Source organism: Rhinoraja longicauda, chromosome 16 (genome assembly GCF_053455715.1).
Source record: "Rhinoraja longicauda isolate Sanriku21f chromosome 16, sRhiLon1.1, whole genome shotgun sequence".
Classification (NCBI taxonomy): Eukaryota; Metazoa; Chordata; class Chondrichthyes; order Rajiformes; family Arhynchobatidae; genus Rhinoraja; species Rhinoraja longicauda.
Genome location: NC_135968.1, coordinates 12,361,455 through 12,376,488, shown reverse-complemented (window position 1 = coordinate 12,376,488; position 15,034 = coordinate 12,361,455).

The following is a 15,034-nucleotide window of genomic DNA, read 5'->3' as shown; positions in this document are numbered from 1 at the left end:
CTCAGTTCAGGGGACCATGTTATAGGAAAGATGTTGTCAAGCTGGAAAGGTGACAGAGAAGATTTATAAGGATATTGCCAGGGCTAGAGGTCTGAGCAATAGGGAGAAGTTGAGTAGGCTGGGACTCTATTTCTTGAAGCACAGGAGGATGAGGAGTGATTTTATTGAGGTGTACAAAATCATGAGAAGAATAGATCATGAGAGGAATGAGATGGGGAGATGCACAGGGTCTCTTGCAATAAAAAAGGAAAGATTCTACACGAGGTCAGCAATGGGAACGTGGTCCATCGTTTGTGCAGCAAAGCATGTTTCAGCAAGTTCAGAGCAAGTAACAGCCTGAAAACCAATTGTTGCGATAACTGTGGGGTCTATTTTTATAACCGAGGATTTATGCTTCAATATTTGTATCACGAAGGGCAACAGTGGAGGTTCTGCAACACAGGCTGTTTGAACATGTTTAAAAAGGTAAACGTCCTCCTCATTTCTCTCTTTCCCGCAGCCCTCTTTTCACAAAAGGACCACTTACTGGCCTATTTTTCCCTGCACTAAAATATTTATTGTTAACTTGGGCGCTGGGCAGGCAACTGACTGCTCCCAGACTTCAGTGACGTTCAGGGACCCAAGACAGCAACACTTGCACTTTCTATCCAACCTTTCTCATAGCAACCTTTCAGGCGGTTTACCTGTGGAGAGAATTGTGAATGAAATAAATTCCAGCTCTGTCTGTTTTCATGCCATTAGTTCAGTTTAGAGATGCAGCATGGAAACAGGCCCATCGGCCCACCGAGTCCACGCCGACCAGCGATCCTGCACACTAACACTATCCTACACACTATCGGGACAATTTACATTTATACCAAACCAGTTGACCTACAAACCTACCTATACGTCTTTGGAGTGTGGGAAGAAACCAAAGATCTCGGAGAAAACCCACGCAGTGTTTCCAAGCAACAATTAATCGAAGCATCTGATAGCATGGACACAATGTTGAAATATTGACGTCAACATGTGGAAATTGAATATCTCATTCAAAATACTCTGTTCCTTCTTTTTTCCACTGTGTTAAACATGATTTTTATACTTGTGTGTTAACGTGTTATATACATATCTAACATTATAACTTTTGGGGCCTGATTTGTACTACAACCCCCCCCCCTCCATATTTTTATTTGTTTTCCACTCCCTTATTGAACTAATATAGATGGTAGAAAATTGAAAATCTTATCATGTAAAAGTCAACATTTGAAAAGGGAGGAAAATTAAGATGTAGAGGCAAGGAATTGCAGATGCTTGTTTACAAATGCAGATTACTCGCTGGAATTTAGAAGATTGAGGGGGGATCTTATAGAAACATATAAAATTCTTAAGGGGTTGGAGAGGCTAGATGCGGGAAGATTGTTCCCGATGTTGGGGAAGTCCAGAACCAGGGGTCATAGCTTAAGGATAAGGGGGAAGTCTTTTAGGACGAGATGAGAAAACATTTCTTCACACAGAGAGTGGTGAGTCTGTGGAATTCTCTGCCACAGAAGGTAGTTGAGGCCAGTTCATTGGCTATATTTAAGAGGGAGTTAGATGTGGCCCTTGTGGCTAAAGGGATCAGGGGGTATGGAGAGAAGGCAGGTACAGGTTACTGAGCTGGATGATCAGCCATGATCATATTGAATGGCGGTGCAGGCTCGAAGGGCCGAATGGCCTACTCCTGCACCTAGGTGAATCGGGGACAAGAGGACATAGGTTTAAGGTGAAGGAGAAAAGATTTAATAGGAATCTGACCAATAACTTTTTCACACAAAGGGTGTGTGGAACAAGCTGCCAGAGGAGGTAATCGAGGCAGGGTCCATCCCAACATCCCAGCATCTGCAGTTCCTGATATCTCCCAGTACTTTCATGCAGCAAACGTAATGGGCTGGTTCAACTTCACGAATGGGTAGCATGTGATCTAAAGCTCTGTCTGTTTGCCTCTATGGCAGTTAGCACGCGACAAGAATGCTGCCACGATGCTTTGTTAGTGCCTCTTCCAGCGCCTTGTTAGTGAATGAGAGGAGGATTATTTAAACACTGATTAATGAGCGGATAAACTTTGACTCACCGTCGAAGCAGCACAGAAATATGATGTTCCTGACATGGCCTCTCTGCAACAGATTTTCATAGCTTGACTTTCTGCGTCACTGAACTGTTGTAATGTTTTGCCTTTAAGCCTTGCTAATACATGCAGCACAACTGATAAAGCCTATAAATAATGCACGATGAATACTGGGGTGCTATCCTTTACAGAAACAAAGCAATTTTGCGGCACTGTGCTTCTCGTTAAACCACTTACAACTGCTGCTCTTGAACAAAAGCTTTACAACTAGCCACGTACCTCATTTGGCTTTAATGCTGCTTCAATACTTTGTTTGTACAATAACAGGGCACAATAAACATTGCAATCCTAACAGAGGATCGTTGAAAGGCCACTGGACAGAAACGTGTTTTAGAACTCACCAGGTAGCATTTTGCCTTCACAAAACTGGAGGTGAAGGACTTGAGGATGCATTCAGCAAATGATAAGAGCCAGGTGGAAAGCATTTTCTTAAGCAAGGAGTCTGAAGAAGGGTCCCGACTGGAATGGCCAGAGGGCCTGAGATTGAGCTGGTGGCATGGTCATCTGCCCATTCCTTCTAAAAATACTGCCTGACCCATTGGGTTAGATTCCAGCATCTGCAGTTCCTTGCGTCTTTCTTAAACTCTACAAATGCCTGCAAGAAATAAAAGCAGCATGCTTTTTAAAAAATAAAACAGGGTATATCCTGGATGAAGATGTCATAGAATCAGACAGTTTGGTTTAGTTTATTTTGGTTTGGAGATGCAGCGCGGAAGCATGCCCTTCGGTCCACCGAGTCCACGCCGACCAGCGATCCCCACACACAAATTTACAATTATTCTGAGCCAGTTATACTACCTGTTGCTCCACTGCGATTTCTCCTCAAGGTATGTCCACTTTGAAGAAGTTCTCCTCCTCTCTTCGACGAGAACCTACAAACCTGAACGCCTTTGGAGTGTGGGAGGAGACCGGAGCGCCCAAAGAAAACCCACGCAAGCCTCCACACAGATGAACTCGATACAAACAGCACCCATGGTCGGGATCGAACTCGAGTCACAGGTGCTGCTCCACAGCTCAGACGGAGCCCAATTGCCCCTACTGTGCCTGCACCAAACTTCTGAAAGATTATACAATTACTCTTACTTCCTCACTCACCATAGCACTTGCAAGTTTTCCTTTTCAAAAACAAGTCCAATTCCCTTTTGAACATTACTGCTGAATCTACTCCCACCAGCTTTTGAGTCCCTCTTTCTCCCCACCTCCCCATTACCGTGGAACACAATCCATTCAAGATTCAGGATATCTTTTATTTGTCATCCAAAAAACAATTTTTTTGGACGAAATATAGTCACCCACAGTCCAACAATAAAAAGCAATAAAATAAGCAAATTACACAACCCCAACCAACACACAAAAAAAAGAAACATCCATCACAGTGAGTCTCCTCCAGTCCCCTCCTCACTGTGATGGAAGGCCAGAATGTATTTTCCCTTCCCCTGCCGTCTTCTCCCGCGGTCAGGCTGTTGTCGTTGCCACGTTCCAGGCCGCGCCGGACGGTGAAAGGTCCACCAGTTAATCGTGTCGGAAAGCATATTGCCCTCCCCATATTGGATGTGAAAGGCATGCGATAGGTTCAGGAGATGATAATAAGCTATATAAAATGCATGGCCTTGTTTCTACATACTGAAATGGTCTTAAAATATGCATTTGCCTTCAAGAAGTAAAGCCACTGGGGTGCTGCCACTTCTGGCTGGCACTGACTTCAATCACATGGAATATTAAGAGCAGAGAAAACCTAACACCAAGCGACCAGGGGCTTCATTAAAATCTTAAAAGAAGGTTGGAACAACCATGCAGCTGCTCTCTGATGATCGCACACTCAAGGCGCCGATTCACAGCGATCTCCACGTGACACAGAAGTAGTAGGAAAAGGTGCACTCACTGGGAAGGCAGTGGTGATACAAGTAAAACACAAAGTGCTGGAGGAACTCAGCAGGTCAGGCAGCGTCGGTGGAGGGAATGGACAGGCAATGTATCAGGTCAGGACCCTTCTTCCAATAGACAATAGGTGCAGGAGGAGGCCATTCGGCCCTTCGAGCCAGCACCGCCATTCAATGTGATCATGGCTGATCATTCTCAATCAGTACCCCGTTCCTGCCTTCTCCCCATACCCCCTGACTCCGCTATCCTTAAGAGCTCCATCCAGCTCTCTCTTGAATGCATTCAGAGAATTGGCCTCCACTGCCTTCTGAGGCAGAGATTTCCACAGATTCACAATCCACAGATTCACAATTCCACAGATTCACAATTTTTCCTCATCTCAGATCTAAATGGCCTACCCCTTATTCTTAAACTGTGGCCCCTTGTTCTGGACTCCCCCAACATTGGGAACATGTTTCCTGCCTCTAACGTGTCCAACCCCTTAATAATCTTATACGTTTCGATAAGATCTCCTCTCATCCTTCTAATTATCCGACTGAAAATAGTAGGGGGGCAGAAAGCTGGAAAAGAGAGGAGCTGGCGAGAAGGAGGCAGGTTAGTCCTATCTCCGCAGGTGATGCAGGTCAGGGGAGGGGTTGAATGGCAGATGTGTGGAGTAAGTGACAAAGGAGGCAAAAGAGTGTCAGACAAGAGGACAAGAGAAATGAAATGTAAAGCCGAAGGGAGGAATGTAGGTGGAAGGGGGACGTGAGGAAGGAGAGAGAGAGAGAGAGAGAGAGAGAGAGAGAGAGAGAGAGAGAGAGAGAGAGAGAGAGAGAGAGAGAGAGAGAGAGAGAGAGAGAGAGAGAGAGAGAGAGAGAGAGAGAGAGAGAGAGAGAGAGAGAGAGAGAGAGAGAGAGAGAGAGAGAGAGAGAGAGAGAGAGAGAGATAAGAGGGGAATGAGGTAGTCGGGGTTGGGAAATGAGTGTAAGATGGAGGGATAAGGAGAGGGTGACAAGGGTGGTGGTAGATAGTGGGAAAAATTGATGTGCATCAGGATAGAGAGAGCGGGGTATTACTTGAAATTGAAGAAGACAATGTTCATACTGTTGGGTTGCACATTGTCCAAGCAGATAAAAATAACTGCATTTCAGTTTGTTCGGTTTCTTTTTCTTCCTGACATTCGGATTCCCTTGAGTTATTTGGCCAATGGTTGGGCTCCATTATTTTTCCAACAGTGCCATCGTTGCCACCATTGCCATCAAAGGCAATTACCAAATCTGATCTCCTGGCAGAAGAAAAAGAGAGGCACAGAGCAGCTGGGGTCTGAAGAAGGGTCACCTACTCATAAGGTCATAAGGTCATAAGGTCATAAGGTCATAAGGTCATAAGTGATAGGAGCAGAATTAGGCCATTCGGCCCATCAAGTCTACTCTGCCATGGCTGATCTATCTTTCCCGCTCAACTCCATTCTCCCGCCTTCTCCCCATAACCCCTGACGCCCTTACTAATCAAGAATCGATCTGTCTCTGCCTTAAAGAGGTTGCTTCAAAAACCTGATCATAGGAAAGTAGCTTTTCCATAACCTGGTGGTTTGGGATTTCAGGCTTCTGTACCTCCTGCCCGACGGTCGCAATGAGAAGAATGCATGGTGGAGATCCTTGTTGAGAGATGCGGCTTATCTGAGGCAGCACCACATGTGGTGTAAGAGGAGAACTTCTTCAAAGTAGACATACCTTGAGGAGAAATGGCAGTGGAGCAACAGGTAGTGTAAGAGAACTGAAGAAGGGTCTCGACCCGAAACTTCACCCATTCCTTCTCTCCTGAGACGCTGCCTGACCTGCTGGGTTACTCCAGCATTTTGTGAAATAAGCACCACATGTAGATGCTTTCAGTGATGGAGAGGGCTGTAGCTGTGATGGACTGGACTGAGTCTCCCACTCTCTGCAGCCTCTTGCATTCCTATGTGCTGGAATTACCATATGGGCTAGAATGCAACCAATCATGATACTTTTTATGGTGCATCTGTGGAGGTTTGTTAGAGTATTTGGTGACGTGCCAAATCTTTTTAAACTTCTAAGAAAGTAGAGATGCCGGTGCGCCTACTTTACTTCAGACTTTAAAGACATCAACCCACAGAGTCCGCGCCGACCAACAGCCACTCCGTACACACTGGCACTATCCTACACACACTATGGACAATTTACAATTTTACCTAAGCCAATTAACCTACAGACCTGTACGTCTTTGGAGTGTGGGAGGAAACCGGGGCACCCAGAGAAAACCCACATGGTCACAGGGAGAACGTACGTACTCCATACAGACAGCACCAGTAGCCAGGACCGAACCCGGATCTCTGGCGCTGTAAGGCAGCAACTCTACTGCTGCGCCACTGTGCCGCCTTTCACGATTGCATCGATGTGCTGGGCACACAACAGGTCGGCAGAGACATCCACGCCCAGGAACGTGAAGCTGTTAACCCTCTCCACCGCCAGCCCACCAATGAAAACTGACAAATGCTCTCTCGACTATCACTTTCTGAGATCAACAATTAGTGCCTTGGCTTTGTTGATGCTAAGCAATAGGTTGTTGTTGGGGCACCACCCAACCAGGTGTTATTTCTTGTTAGGCAGAACAGATAAGTTGTCCCAAAAAGGACAACAGTGATTTGTACAGCAGACACCAATGATGACTATATACTGAACATGAAATTCCAGGCTTCAGGAAATGCAACGTAAAATGTGTAACCTTGCTAATGAAGAGTGATTGCATTTGACAGGAGACAAATATACTCTGTCTCTGGCATTGCTGTTAGTATAAGCCTATAAAGACAATGCCATATGCTGCCTCAGTCCTCCTGGTGAAAGGTTAACCCTTGCTGGGCTTTCTTTTCAAATGGCTGTTTCACTCCTGACAAATTTTGCACCATGTAACGAAAAACAAAGGCTTACAAGCCAGTGAGAAAGGGCCAAGTGTGTGGAACTAATTAGACATCTCTTTCAAAGATTCTACACGGACACAGTGGGTTGAATATCTATGCTCAGCAATTATAACTTGCACAAAAAGATGGAACTTGTTGATATACTGAAACTTGCACTGGTTTTAAAATGACACAAAGTGCTTAAAGTTTTATGTGTTTTGTTTAGTTTAGTTTAGTTTAGAGATAGAAACAAGGCCTTCGGCCCACCGAGTCTGCGCCGACCAGCGATCCACATACACTAACACGACACATACTCGGGACAATTTACAATTTTACCAAGCTAATTAGCCTACAAACCTGTATGTCTTTGGAGTGTGGGAGGGAACCGGAAAGCCCTGAGAAAACCCACACAAGTCATGAGGAGAACGTACAAACTCCATACAGACAGTTCCCGTCGTCAGGATCGAACCCGGGTCTCTGGCGCTGTAAGGCAGCAACTCTACCGCTATGCCAGCCTGCCGCCCTTCTAAAATTATCTCCAAAATGTCCACTAATTAATTGTATAAGGGGGTGGAAGGTCTCATTTGGAGTGAGGATGAATACATACTGGACCTAAATCAAATCTTTCTCCCATTGTTCACAGGCAATGTAGTCATGAGTGTTCACCGGTGAGGATTAAAAGCAACTAATCATTCAATATCTGCTCTACATGCCCTTCATTGAAGGAGAACACACTTACAGAAATAGTCATCTGTTCCTTTTGACTGGGCTTTTAGACATTAATAAGCTGACATAAAGCAACCGATTTTCCGTAATTCTTACGTTTGCTGCCTGGACATTTGTAAAGTCTCCTCGGCTAAAAAAAACGTACCAATGTAGGGCATATTTATATGACCCACTTCAGTCAGCAATCTGACTGCTCTTGAGTAATTGAGACTTGTTGCTTTCAAATGAAGGGCAGACTTTGAAAGTTCCCATTTTTGTGGTTTGATCTTTATACTCGTGTGATCTCTCCCCGCGTGGCTGCACTGGCTATTCTGGCTGCAGCCTTTGCTGCAGTTATCTGATTTAGTTGCTGCGGAATGTAGGTCAGCACCACAGTGTTATATCCCTTGACCTAAGCAGTTATGCTTGAATGCTGTTCTAAATATACACTTGAACTACTTCTAACTTCCTTTCATGTATAAATCCCCAATTTTTCCTCAAGCTTTTAAACTTTCATTACTGGATATGGTGAAAATCCTATTTATTTTGCCTATTGGTGTTCTGTAGCAAGAATAACTATTGCTTGCAATTATAACAAATGCAGAAATATAGCAACAGGTCTTTTTCTCATAAGCATGCTTTAAACACGGATCCGTTGACAAATTACTATCTTATGTTGGTAAAACTCCTGCCTCAGATTCCGAGCGCCCTTTCCTGTCCTGCGGAGTTCCTGCTTCTTGGTTCGCTCGGGCGAAACAGATAATGGAATCTGGGACAGCAAATAAATGGCCGGAAGATCTCAGCGGGTCAGACAGCATCTCTGGGGGCAAAGGGAGGTGGCAGGTGATGTGATTTTTATTCCCTTGCCAAAGAGCGGTGGAGGCAAGCAGAGGTGTAGCGTCATCATATTGCTATTCTGCACAGCTTTGCAAGCAGAAGACAACAAATCATGCAGGGGAACGAGCAGCATGGCGGTTCAGATCACGCAAGGCATGAGAGTGTGAAAAGGACAGCAAGAGTAAGAGGTGCAGGAGCAAGATGAAGGCCACACTAAACGTTATTCCTGTTATCTCCTATTATCATGTATTATAAATTCACAAGTTATAGGAGTAGGATTAGGCCATTTAGCCCATCGAGTCTACTCCACCATTCAATCATGGCTGATCTCTGCCTCCTAATCCCATTTTCCTGCCTTCTCCCCATAACATAGAAACATAGAAACATAGAAAATAGGTGCAGAAGTAGGCCATTCGGCCCTTCGAGCCTGCACTGCCATTCAATATGACCATGGCTGATCATCCAACTCAGTATCCCGTACCTGCCTTCTCTCCATACCCCCTGATCCCTTTAGCCACAAGGGCCACATCTAACTCCCTCTTAAATAGAGCCAATGAACTGGCCTCAATTACCTTCTGTGGCAGAGAATTCCACAGATTCACCACTCTTTGTGTGAAAAAAAAAGTTCTCATCTCGGTCCTAAAAGACTTCCCCCTTATCCTTAAACTGTGACCCCTTGTTCTGGACTTCCCCAACATCGGGAACAATCTTCCTGCATCTAGCCTGTCCAATCCCTTAAGAATTTTGTAAGTTTCTATAAGATCCCCCCTCAATCTTCTAAATTCCAGCGAGTACAAGCCGCTTAACCTTTGACACCTGTGCTAATCAAGAATATTTATATCTCTGCCTTAAAAATATCCACTGACTTGGCCTCCACAGCCCTCTGTGGCAATGAGTTCCACAGATTAACTACCCTCTGACTAAAGAAATTCCTCCTCGCCTCCTTTCTAAAAGAGCGCCCTTTAATTCTGAGGATATGACCTTTGGTCCTAGACTCTCCCACCAGCGGAAACATCCTTTCCACATCAACTCGATCTGTGTAAACATTCTCGTATCTGTACACTGTGGATGGCTCGATTGTAATCATGTATTGTCTTTCCGTTGACTGGTTAGCATGCAACAAAAGCTTTTCACTGTACCTCGATACACGTGACAATAAACTAAACTCAACTCAAACTCAACTCAATGAGGAATGTCCCAGTTCAGCATCCGCAGGACTCACTTCCAGCTGAGTGAGAGGCATTGTCCACCTGGGATATAAGGAACCCTTTGACAGAGTTCCTCTTGGTAATGAGCCTTGAAATTCATCGTTCCCAAAGCAAACAAAGTCACTTCCTCCACACGCCAACAGTTACCAACAACATAGTGTTGCAATAATAAGGTTGGGGAGCCCAGGTGGTACTTAATAATTCCCCGAGCAGCTTTGCAAATCCACCTGTGCCAATTATAAGACATCAACAAATGAATACCTGATCCCTATCGGGATGGTTTGCCACAACCATTTCCAGTGGCTTGCAATCCGCTCCGTCAAATGTTATGAGGCTACATAAGTGGTTTGTGCAGGAAGGAACTGCAGATGCAGGTTACACCAAAGATAGACACACAATGCTGGAGTAACTCAGTGGGTCAGGTAGCATCTCTGGAGAAAAAAATAGGTAACGTTTCGGGTCAAGACCCTTCTTCAGACTGAGAGTCAGGGGAGTGGGATTTTCTCCGGGTGCTCCGGTTTCATCCCACACTCCAAAGACATACAGGTTTGTAGGCTAATTGGTTTGGTAAAATTGTAAATTGTCCCTAGTGTGTGTAGGATAGTGTTCGGACAGTGTGTAGGATAGATCAATGGTCGGTGCTGATTCAGTGGATCAAATGGCCTGTTTCCGCTCTGTTTCTCTAAACTAATCTAAATTGGTTTAAGATACCAAAAATAGGCAAAACACAATTAATAAGCAACAGTGAATTTGTGTACTCCACAATTTACTTCTTTCATGACCGTATAAACCTGGTGAACAAAATAAGTTAGGGTGAAGTGCAGGGTGACGTCTTTTCAACTTTGGTTCCGTGGAAGCGCTCTCAGCTCGGACATGTTTTAGATTTGCATCCCCTGCAGGAGATATAAAACTCGGCTGACACACCAACGTAGCTCTGAGGGAATGTCGCACAGTCCTAGTCAAGTCAAGTCGAGTTTAGTGTCATATGTATGGTCAAAATCTCGCTGGCAGCAGCATCAGAGAAATAGACTCAGACAACACCCAGAAACATAAACCATACATGAATTATGCATTAAAATTTTGAAAGGCGGTGAAAGAAAAAAGACCAAAGGAATCAAAATAGCAGTTCAAACACAATTAGAAAATAAAGTCCACAAGAGGAGGACTTCAATGTGTTCAATGGTGTTTTTATTGTCACATGTCAAGAGTCAAGTGTGTGTTTTATTGTCATATATCCCAGATAGAACAATGAAATTCTTACTTGCAGCAGCACAAGATAGACAAAAAATCTGTCTGAGTTGTGAATTTGTGGAATTCTCTGTCATAGAAGGCAATTCACTGGATGTTTTCAAGATTCAAGATTCAAGATATTCAAGATTCAAGATATCTTTATTTGTCATCCAAAAAACAAGTTTTTTGGACGAAATTTCGTCACCCACAGTCCAACAATAAGAGCAATAAAATAAGCAAATTACACAACCCCAACCAACACAAAACCCCCCAAAAAGAAACATCCATCACAGTGAGTCTCCTCCAGTCCCCTCCTCACTGTGATGGAAGGCCAGAATGTCTTTTCTCTTCCCCTGCCGTCTTCTCCTGCGGTCAGGCTGTTGTCGTTGCCATGTTCCAGGCTGCGCCGGACGGTGAAATGTCCGCAACGGGCCGACCCAAGCCCCGCTGTAAGTCGGGGCGGTCGGGGCTCCCGACATTGAAGCCCCCGCCGAGCAGAGAAAATTCCGTGGCCTATTTCAGGCCGCGCCGGATGGTGAAATGTCCGCGGTGGGCCGACCCAAGCCCCGCGATCCGGGGCGGGCGAACAAGAGAGAGTTAGATATAGCTCTTGGGGCTAACGGAATCAAGTGATATGGGGAGAAAGCAGGAACGGGGTACTGATTTTGGATGATCAGCCATGATCATATTGAATGGCGGTGCTGGCTAGAAGGGCCGAATGGCCTCTCATGCACCTATTTTCTATGTTACCATGTTTCTAAAATGGTGGAGTAACTCAGCGGGGGGCAGGCAGCATCTCTGGAGAGAAGAAATGGATGATTACTTGGTACAGAGAGTCTAAACACAGATTTAAAAAAAAATTCCATGCTTTGTAAATCTGTTATATGTTTTTTGAAGAAGTTCTTAAATCTGTGAACTAGGGAATCCCAGTCAGTTTACACCACCCAAAGCTTTTGACAAGGCAGCCCAAAAGAGGCTTCTGGTGGAGATTAAGAGTTCTGGCATTATTAGACAATGTTGAATCTTATTGAGAACAGGCCAGAAGCATTCAGAGAGAAATACGTTATAGATAGATTTGAATCTGTTTGGAAACGTGCAAACAGCTGCCCAGAAAGGATTGGTGATGGGATTGTTGCTTGTTACTATTCTTATAATTGGTCTAGACGTAGGTGTTAAAGACATAATCTGCAAATTCGCAGATGGCACTAGGATTAGCCGGATGTTAGGACTACACGATTGCCTATTTGAATAGAAGATCTTGCTCTGCTCAAGAAATGCCATCAAACTTTGGCAAAGTTTGTTTAATTTGGAAGAGAACGGTTTATACACCTAGCAGTGCGGATGTTCCACATGTACGCATGTCTGAGAAAAAACAATGAAAGTGTTGTAATCTTTAGATTTCAACATTTTCATAGCATTGCAAGGAAGAAATAATTAGAGCAAATAGGCTAATTGGGTATTCATCAGATTATTGACTATAAGAGACAGCGTACTTCAGTTGCCTGACAAAAGACTTGTTCTGTCAGAGTATTGTCTGGAGTATAATCTTGGTCTACTCATATGGAGAGTGACATTCTTTTTTTTTAGAAAAGATGCAAAGGAGAGCTACAAAACAGGTTCCCAGTATAAATCTCTGAGATTTGCTCTTTAGGGACATGTAGGGGTGATTTATTTAAGGTTTACAAAAGAACAAAGGGAGTAAATCATTTAAGAACGTTCCCATTAAATAGGTTAGGTAGTCTCAAGATTCACAATTTTAAAGACTGATCTAGACTGAATATCAGAACGTAGTTCCTTTGTCAGAGATTAGTGGACTATTAAATGTTCTGACAACAGCCATACCCACTTTGGGATAAAAATACAGGCAGGGTTTGGAAATGGAGTTTGGGGAAAAACCTTGTCTAATTATCTAAAAATTGCATAAGTGGGGTTTGGGGTGTGTACTTATCTTATAGCATGAAGGATATACCCCTCCAATCCAGACATGGTGGGTGGCTCAGCGGTAGAGTTGCTGCCCTACTGGGCCAAGAGACCCAAGTTTGATCCTAACTATGGGTGCTGTCTGTACTGAGTTTGTACGTTCTCCCCGTGACCTGCATGGGTTTCCTCCCACACTCCAAAGACATACAGTTTTGTAGGTTAATTGGCTTGGTAGAATTGTAAACTGTCCCAAGTGTGCAGGATAGTGTTAATGTGCAGAGATCACTGGTCGTCGCGGACCCGGCGAGCCGAAGGGCCTGTTTCCGCACTGTATCTCTAAACTAAACTAATGCACATGAAACCTAAGTTCAAATTCCACGCCGGTGGCTGTGAAGTTTAAATTATGTTAATAATTCCAAATTCGGAAAAGAATTGCCAAGTAGAGTTTCAATGATGATCGCGGACAGAAAATCAGATTGTCGTTAAAACCCAACCCATTCACTCCTGTCCATGTGGTAGAAATCAACCATCCTTATCTGGTCTACATGTGACTCAGACACCCACCATCCATTTCCATGTGATTAACTCTTTAATGACCTGCTTCTTCTTCCTCTTCTTCTGCGAAGTGGCCTGAAGAGCAACTCAGTTGTACCACTCCCATTGCATTGAAAAGAGAAGGAATAAAACTAAACAAACCTCCCGACATTGATCTTTAGCACTTTATTCAGACCATGCGATGATACATCTAGCTCAATACGACTCCAATGAATGTATGTGTAGCTGCTGAGAACGTCAGAAGAATTTTTGCACAGTACTTGTATCTATTTTTTAATCCGAATAAAGTTTATTTTGATTTAAAAAAACCTACACTGCAAAGTTCCCACCAACATCTGGAAACTGGTGTTGAATTTAGGAAGGCTAATCCCATGGTCTCGTCAAGCAACAGCCTGAGCACAAAAAAAGACACAAAGTGCTGGAGTAACTCAGCCGGTCAGGCAGCATCTCTGGAGAACATGGATAGGCGAAGTTTCGGGTCGCGACTCTTCTTCAGTCTCCAGCACAATCCCTGGATACATCTTGCCTCACGGACAGAAGAAATCTACTAGAGGTGATGATGGCACAGCAGCATATAGGTGGGAGGGAATAGCCTATGGAGTTTTCAACGTTGACTCTAGATCCATGATGTCTTGTGGCACGGTAGCACAGCGGCACGGTAGCGCAGCGGTAGAGTTGCTGCTTTACAGCGAATGCAGCGCCGGAGACTCAGGTTCGATCCTGACTACGGGTGCTGCACTGTAAGGAGTTTGTACGTTCTCCCCGTGACCTGCGTGGGTTTTCTCCGAGATCTTCGGTTTCCTCCCACACTCCAAAGACGTACAGGTATGTAGGTTAATTGGCTGGGTAAAGGTAAAAATTGTCCCTAGTGGGTGTAGGATAGTGTTAATGTGCGGGGATCGCTGGGCGGCACGGACTTGGTGGGCCGAAAAGGCCTGTTTCCGGCTGTATATATATGATGATGATGATGATGATGATGATGATGATGATCAGGTCACACATGGTCATGGAGACCTTTTCCTGATTACCACCTATCGCCCTCCCTCAATTGATGCATCAGTACTCCCTCACGTAACAAAAAATACACTGAAAGTAGCAAGGGACAGGTTACAGTGGCTGGGGAATTTTAATGTCCATCACCAGAAGAGGCTTTTTAGTACTATCACATGTGGAGCTGGACGAGTCCTGAAGGATATGCCATCCAGACTGGGTCAGTAGCTGGTAGTGAGTGAAGCAACACAGGGGATAATTTCACCTTGTCCTTATGAATCTGCACTGGGCATACACATCAGTTCATGCAAGCGTCAGTAGACGTGACCATTGCACAGTCCTTGTGGAGACAAAAATCCATCTTCACTCGAAGAATACCCTCCATCATGTTGAAAAACAAACTGCTAGAGGAACTTGGCGGGCCAGGCAGCGTCTATGGAGGGAAATGGACAGACCACGCTTTGCGTCAGGACCCTTAGGGCGGCACTGTGCACAGCGGTAGAGTTGCTGCCCATTCAGCATCAGAGGCCCTGGGTTAATCCTGACTCTGGGTGCTGTCTACATGGAGTTTGTACATTCTTCCTGTGACCATGGATTTTCTCTGGTTGCTCCGGTTTCCTCCCACACTCCAAAGATTTACAGGTTTGTAGGTTAATTGGCTTTGGT